The following is a 7,492-nucleotide window of genomic DNA, read 5'->3' as shown; positions in this document are numbered from 1 at the left end:
CAATTAAAATCCCAAGGACATACCTTACAGAAATAGAGCAAGCAATTATGAAATTCATCTGGAAGAATAAGAAACCCAGAATAGCTAAAGCAATTCTTAGCAGATAGAGCAAAGCAGGGGGTATTGCAATACCACATCTTCAACTCTACTCAAAGCAATAGTAACAAAAACGGCATGGTATTGGTACCAAAATAGAAAGGTAGATCAATGGTACAGAATAGAGGACACAGACACAAACCCAAATAAATACAATTTTCTCATACTAGACAAAGGTGCCAAATATATGCAATGGAGAAAAGATAGCTTCCTCAACAAATGGTGCTGGGAAAACTGGAAATCCATATGCAACAGAATGAAACTAAACCCCTATCTCTCACCCTGCACAAAAATCAACTCACAGTGGATCAAGGACCTTGGAATCAGACCAGAGACCCTGCATCTTATAGAAGAAAAAGTAGGTCCAGATCTTCAACATGTCGGCTTAGGACCAGACTTCCTCAACAGGACTCCCATTGCACAAGAAATAAAACCAAGAATCAATAACTGGGATAGATTCAGACTAAAAAGCTTTCTCTCAGCAAAGGAAACTATCAGCAATGCGAAGAGAGAGCCTACAGAGTGGGAGAAAATCTTTGCCAATCATAATTCAGATAAAGCACTAATCTCCAGAATCTATAAGGAACTCAAAAAACTCTACACCAAGAATGCAAATAATCCAATCGACAAATGGGCTAAGGAAATGAACAGACACTTCACAGAAGAAGATCTACAAGCAATCAACAGACATATGGAAAAATGTTCAACATCTCTAGTAATAAGAGAAATGCAAATTAAAACCACCTTAAGATTCCATCTCACCCCAATTAGAATGGCAATTATCAAGAATATAAGCAACAACAGGTGTTGGCAAGGATGTTGGGAGAAAGGTACAGTCATACATTGCTGGTGGGGCAGAAATTAGTGCAACCACTCTGGAAAGCAGTGTGTAGATTCCTTAGAAAACTTGGAATGGAACCACCATTTGACCCAGCTATCCCACTCCTCAGCCTATACTCAAAGACTTAAAATCAGCATAGTACAGAGATACAGCCACATCAATGTTCATAGCTACATATATAATGCAATATTACTCAGCCATAAAGAATGACAAAATTATGGCATTTGCAGGCAAATGGATGAAATTGGAGAATATCATGTTAAGTGAGATAAGCCAATCTCGAAAAACCAAAGGACACATGATATCGCTAATAAGTGGATGATGACACATAATGGGGAGAGGGAGGGGTTAGAGTTAGGGTTAGAGTTAGGGGTTGGGCGGGGGGCAAGTATGGAGGAAGGAAGAACTGTATAGAGGGAAAAGAGGGGTGGGAGGGGTGGGAGGAAGGGAAAAAATAACCGAATGAATCAAACACATTACCCTATGTAAATTTATGATTACACAAATGATATGCCTTTACGCCATGTACAAACAGAGAAACAACATGTATCCCATTTGTTTACAATTTAAAAAAATGGACAAGCCTTGAGACAACTGGGGAGATTTGATTATTGGCTGGATATTACATAATATTAAGAAATTTTCACTAATTCTATTACATATCATAATAGCATGATGGTCATATAGAAGAAACAAGTGACCTTAGTGATACATACCAAGTTATTTCAACTGAAACAGTTTGATGTTTAGTATGCTCTTTAAAATATTCAAGGAAAATTTAAAAGAGAGGAAAAGGAGTAGAGAGGGAAATTAGATTGATAAAATGTTAATAATTGTTAAAGCTGAATAAAGAACACATTAGTATTCATTATACTCTATAAATTACTTTGGAAGATTTTTTTTTAATTTTCTCATGGTAAGTTTGTATGTGCCATATTACACTAAAATGTTATGATTGCAGAAATCTAGAGGCAGGTACATAGACATCCATGTTTCTATTTTTTTTTCTACGTTTGAAATATTGTTTAGTGTTTAAAAGTTTAAAAAAGATTTATTAGAAAGAAAATTTTACACATTTCTCATGTGAACCTTAAGTTTCTCACAAATATTTCTGTAATACTGCTTCTCCTTAGAAGCTAAACAGAAGCCCACATGTCATACATAGTAGATTTTTTAAAAAGAGCTCTATCTTAGAAAGAAGTCATATGTTCCAGAAAAAAAGCAAGACCTCAGAATTCATTTCTAAACTAAAATGTACAAGAACAGGAGACTCCTAAACTTGTTTTCCCTTTGTATTTCCAAAGAGCAGTCATGCCCTTTCAATACAATGCCTTCTTTATCCCCAAAGAACTCCTGCTGCTTAACATCTCAGTGGAACCCTCACCGTGCTATGAAGTATGGTAAATAAAATATGCTCCCCTTGGAGAAAAAGTGTTTGTCCAAGAAGTAATTTACCTCTTGAAGCCAAAATACACCATTTCATTCCCAGAAGACCATGCTGTGTCCTATCAAAATACAGGACTGTATTTCTAGGCTCCCTCTCAGGAGGCCCAGGTTTCTCTAATACACAGTTGCTAGAACATATATGGGGAGAATGCTGAGCAACCTGAAAGCCAAGAAATGAGGAATGAAGATGGTGGACAGAATCTAGGCAACAACCCTTGACTACTCCACAGCCCAGAAAGGAAACAGTGAAAGAAAACCTGACCACATAGGTTTATTAGTACATGACTTTGCTGTGAAGTGATTGCAGTTAATAGGGTGCTGAGACACACTGAATAGGAATATCAACACCTGGATATTTGCCCAGTCCAGGGCATTTAAGAAAAAGAAGTTCACTAAATAGTCCCTTGCATAAAAGTAGAATTGATAATAATCCAGGAAGATAGGTATACATACAAACAGTATGACAAAGCAAGGGAACAAACCACCCCAAACAGCCAACAAAACTTCAACAACTGCCAGACATGGTGATGCACATCTGTAATCCCAGTGACTCAGGAGGCTGAGGCAAGAGGATTGCAAGTTCAAAGCCAGCCTCAGCAACTTAGTGAGCCACTAATCAACTTAGCAGGTCCCTGTCCCAAAATAAAACACAAAAAAGGCTGGGGATGTGGCTCAGTGATTAAGCACCCCTAGATTCAATCCCTGGTATCCTCCAAAAAAATCTTCAACAACTGACCCATTGACACCACAATGTAATAAATGGCAGAGAAAGAATTTAGAAGAGTCATAGTTGAAATATATGATCTAAAAGAAGATGTAAGGAATGAACTTAAAACAAAAGAACTGAAAGATCATTTAAATAAATAGAGATTCTGAAAAAGAAACAAACAGAATTCCTGGAAATAAAAGACTCAATAAATCAAATTAAAAATTACACTGAAAGCATCAGGAATACACTAGACAATTTCAAGGACAGATTCTTAGGCTTTTAAGACAAAATACGTAAACTTGAAAATTAAGTATATAGTAAAGATGTTAAGAGACCATGACCAAGAACATTCAAGAAATCCTGGATAATATGAAGAGACTAAATTTTTTGTTGTTGCTGCTATTGTTTTGAAAACGGGATTGAATTCAGGGGTGCTTAAACACTGAGTGACATACCCCATCCCTTTTTATTTTATTTTGAGTCAGGGTCTCACAAGTTGCTTAGGGCCTTGCTAAGTTCCTGAAGCTGGCTTTGAACTTGCAATCAACCTGCCTCAGCCTCCCAAACTGCTGAGACTACAGGCATGCACCACTGTGCCCTTCAAGAGACCAAATTTAAGAATCATTGGCATAGACAAAGGCATTGAAATATGAACTAAAGGAATGCACAATCTCTTCAATGAAATAATTTCAGAAAAAATTCTAAACCATAGGAACAAGATTGAAACCCAAATACAAGAAGCATTTAGAATCCCAAATAGGCAAGATAAAAAAATGTACCCTAAAGAATTAAAGTCATCTTACTCTAGTGATATATTCATACTCATGTTTATAGCAGCATAATTCACAATATCCAACCTATGGAACCAGCCTAGGTGGCCATCAATGGATAAATGGATAAAGAAAATGTGGTATATATATACAATGGAGTTTTAGTTGGCCATAAGGAAAAGTTAAATTATGGCATTTCCAGGAAAATGGATAGAACTAGAGACCATCATGTTAAAGAAAATAAGTCAAACTCATAAGGTTAAAGGTTGTATGTTTTCTCTCATATGCAGAAACTAGAAATTAAAAAGAAAAACTAGATGGGGTGTATCTCCTTAAAATCAAAGGGAGATCAGTAGGGGGAAAGAATCAAGGGGTAAGAGGTAAAGAGGGAGAGGGGAAATGCTGAGGAATGATAATGGTCACATTATATTGTTATAGTGTTTCCACATATGAATACGTAAGAACAAATCCCATCAATATGGACAACTCTAATGTACCAATTAAAAAATGAGGATAAAATGATCCCTTCCAAGACATATTATAATTAAAATGCCTTATATATAGAACAAGAATAGAATTTTAAAAGCCTCAGGAGAAAAAAACAAAAGGTCACATTTAGAGGCAAGTCAATTAGAAATTCAGATGATCTCTCAGCCCAGATCCTAAAAACCAGGAGGGCTTAGAATAATATATACCGATACCGACCCACGAAAGATAATGGGTTTCAATGAATATTACTATATCCAGCAAAACCATTCTGTAGAATTGAAAATGAAATTTTAAAAAAACTTCCATGATAAGCAGGAACTAAAAGAATTCATAACCACTAAGTCTGCACTACAAAACACACTTAATGAAATTTCTTATGCAGAAGAAATGAAAAATTAAAATCAATAACCAGCATAGGAATGAATTCCACTAGAAGAAAAGTCAGTTAAAGGAGAATCAAGTCTAAATTAATCATTAGAAATAAATCAGTCAGGGGCAGGAAGTAAAATCATCTCTCTATAACACTGAATGTAAGTGGTCTAAACTCTGCAATTAAAAAACAAAGATTGGCAGAATGCATTAAAAAGTGAGACCCAACCAAGCTTTGTTTACAAGAGACTCACCTTATAGGCAAAGACATCCACATGGTGAAGGTAAAAGAATGGGAAGGTTTACCAGGCAAATGGAGAATGAAAATAAGCAGGGGTACCTACTCTCACACAAACTAGACTTCAAGTAAAAATTAATCAGGAGAGACAAAAAAGTCATTTTATGCTGATTAAGGGAATCATCCAACAAGGTAAAATGATTATAAATATTTATGCCCGAAACAACAGTGCACCTACATACATAAAGCAAATCCTTCTAAATATGAAGCAACAAATATACTACAATATAATACTACTGGGTGATTTCAACAAACCTCTCTCACCATTATATAGGCCAGTCAAACATAAAATAAATGAAAAATCTTCAGAACTAAAAATCTATTAAATAAATGAATTTAATAAACATTTATAGAATATTACATTTATTGATAACAGAATTCACATTCCTCTCAATGGCACGTGGAACATTCTCTTAAACAGATATATAATGTAAGGCAAAAAGACACTCTTAGAAAATACAAAAAAGAGATAATTCCCTGCTTTGTCTCAGAATAAAATGGAATGATTTTAGAAATCAACAACAATTTTTTTAAAAAAAGAACAGAAGCCATTTTAACACTTGGAGATTAAATATACACTTTTAAAATTTTTTATTTGTTCTTTTTACATATACATGACAGTAGAGAATATTTTGACATATTTTACATATATGGAGTTTAACTTCCCATTCTGGAGGTTGTATAAGATGTGAAGTTAACAGGTCATGTATTCATATATGAACATAGGAAAGTTATGTCTGATTCATCCTACTGTCTTTCCTATTCCCATCTCCCCTCCCTTCCCCCAATTCCCTCATGTCCAATCTGGTGAACCTCCACTCCTCTCTCCCCATCCCCACCTATTGGGGGTCAGCATCCACATATCAGAGAGAAAATTCAGCCTTTGATTTTTGGGGATTGGCTTATTTCACTAAGCATAATACTCTCCAGTTCCATCCATTTACCTGCAAATACCACAATTTCATTCTTCTTTAAGGTTGAGTAATATTCCATTGTGTATATATACCACATTTTCTTTATCCATTCATCTGTTGAAGGGTACCTAGGTTGGTTCCATAGCTTAGCTATTGTGAATTGAGCAGCTGTGAACACTGATGTGGCTAAATCACTGGAGTATGCTGATTTTAAGTCCTTTCAGTATATGCTGAGGAGTGTGATGACTGGGCCAAATGGTGGTTCCATTCCAAGTTTTCTGAGGATCTCCTTGCTGCTTCCTAGAAAGAGTGGTTACACCAATTTACAGACCCACCAGCAATGAATGAATGTACTTTTTCCCCCACATCCTTGCCAATATTTACTGATACTTGTATTCTTCATTATTGCCATTCTGACTGGAGTGAGATGGAATTTCTCTAATTGCTAGAGATGTTGAACACTTTTTCATATATTTGTTGACCATTCATATTTCTTCTGTGAAGTGCCTATTCCATTCCTGTGCCCAATAATTAAACTGGGTTATTAGGTTTTTCGGTGTTAATTTTTTTAGTTCTATATAACCTGTAGATTAATGCTTATCTGAGGTGCAGGTAGCAAAGACTTTCTCCCATTCTGTAGGTTCTCTTCATATTCTTGATTGTTTCCTTTGCTGTGAAGAAACTCTTTAGTTTGATAAAATCTCATTTATTGATTCTTGAGTTTACTTCTTGTGCTTTAGAAGTCTTGTCAAGGAAGTCAGTTCCTAAGATATTATGATGGAGATTTTGGCCTACTTTTCTTTCTAGTAGGTGCAGGGTCTCTGTTCTAATGCCTAGGTCCTTGACCCAGATCCACTTTGAGTTGAGTTTTGTGTAGGGTAAAACATAGGGTTTATTTTTTTCATTTTTTTTTAAGATGAACAAACTACATTTATTTCATTTATTATTTTTAGATGGAGCTGAGAATTGAACCCAGGGCCTTGCTTGTGCTAGGCAAGTGCCCTACTACTGAGCTGCAACCTTAGGTCCAGATAGGGATTTAATTTCATTTTGCTACCCATGGATTTCCAGGTTTCCCAGCACCATATGTTTTGGTGAAGAAGATATCTTTTCTCCAATGCATGTTTTTGGGGCCGTTGTCTTATGAGATAACTATATTTTTATGGGTCTCCATGTCCCCAAACAGTGGCTCATCCATGTACATAAAACAAGTCCTTCTCAATTTCAGGAATCAAATAGATCACAAAACAATAATACTAGGTGATTTTAACACACCTCTCTCACCACTGGACAGATCCCCCAAAACAAAAATTGAACAAAGAAACCAAAGATCTCAATAACACAATCAATAATTTAGACATAATGGACATATATAGAATATACCATCAAACAAAGAGCAAATACACTTTCTTCTCAGCCCCACATTAGTCATTCTCTAAAATAGACCATATATTATGCCACAAAGCTACTTTTAGAAAATACAAGAACACAGAGATACTACCTTGTAGTCTATCAGATCATAATGGATTGAAATTTGAAATAAATGACAGAATTTAAAAC

Source organism: Sciurus vulgaris (assembly GCF_902686455.1).
Source record: "Sciurus vulgaris genome assembly, chromosome: X".
Classification (NCBI taxonomy): Eukaryota; Metazoa; Chordata; class Mammalia; order Rodentia; family Sciuridae; genus Sciurus; species Sciurus vulgaris.
This window is presented reverse-complemented; position numbering follows the sequence as displayed.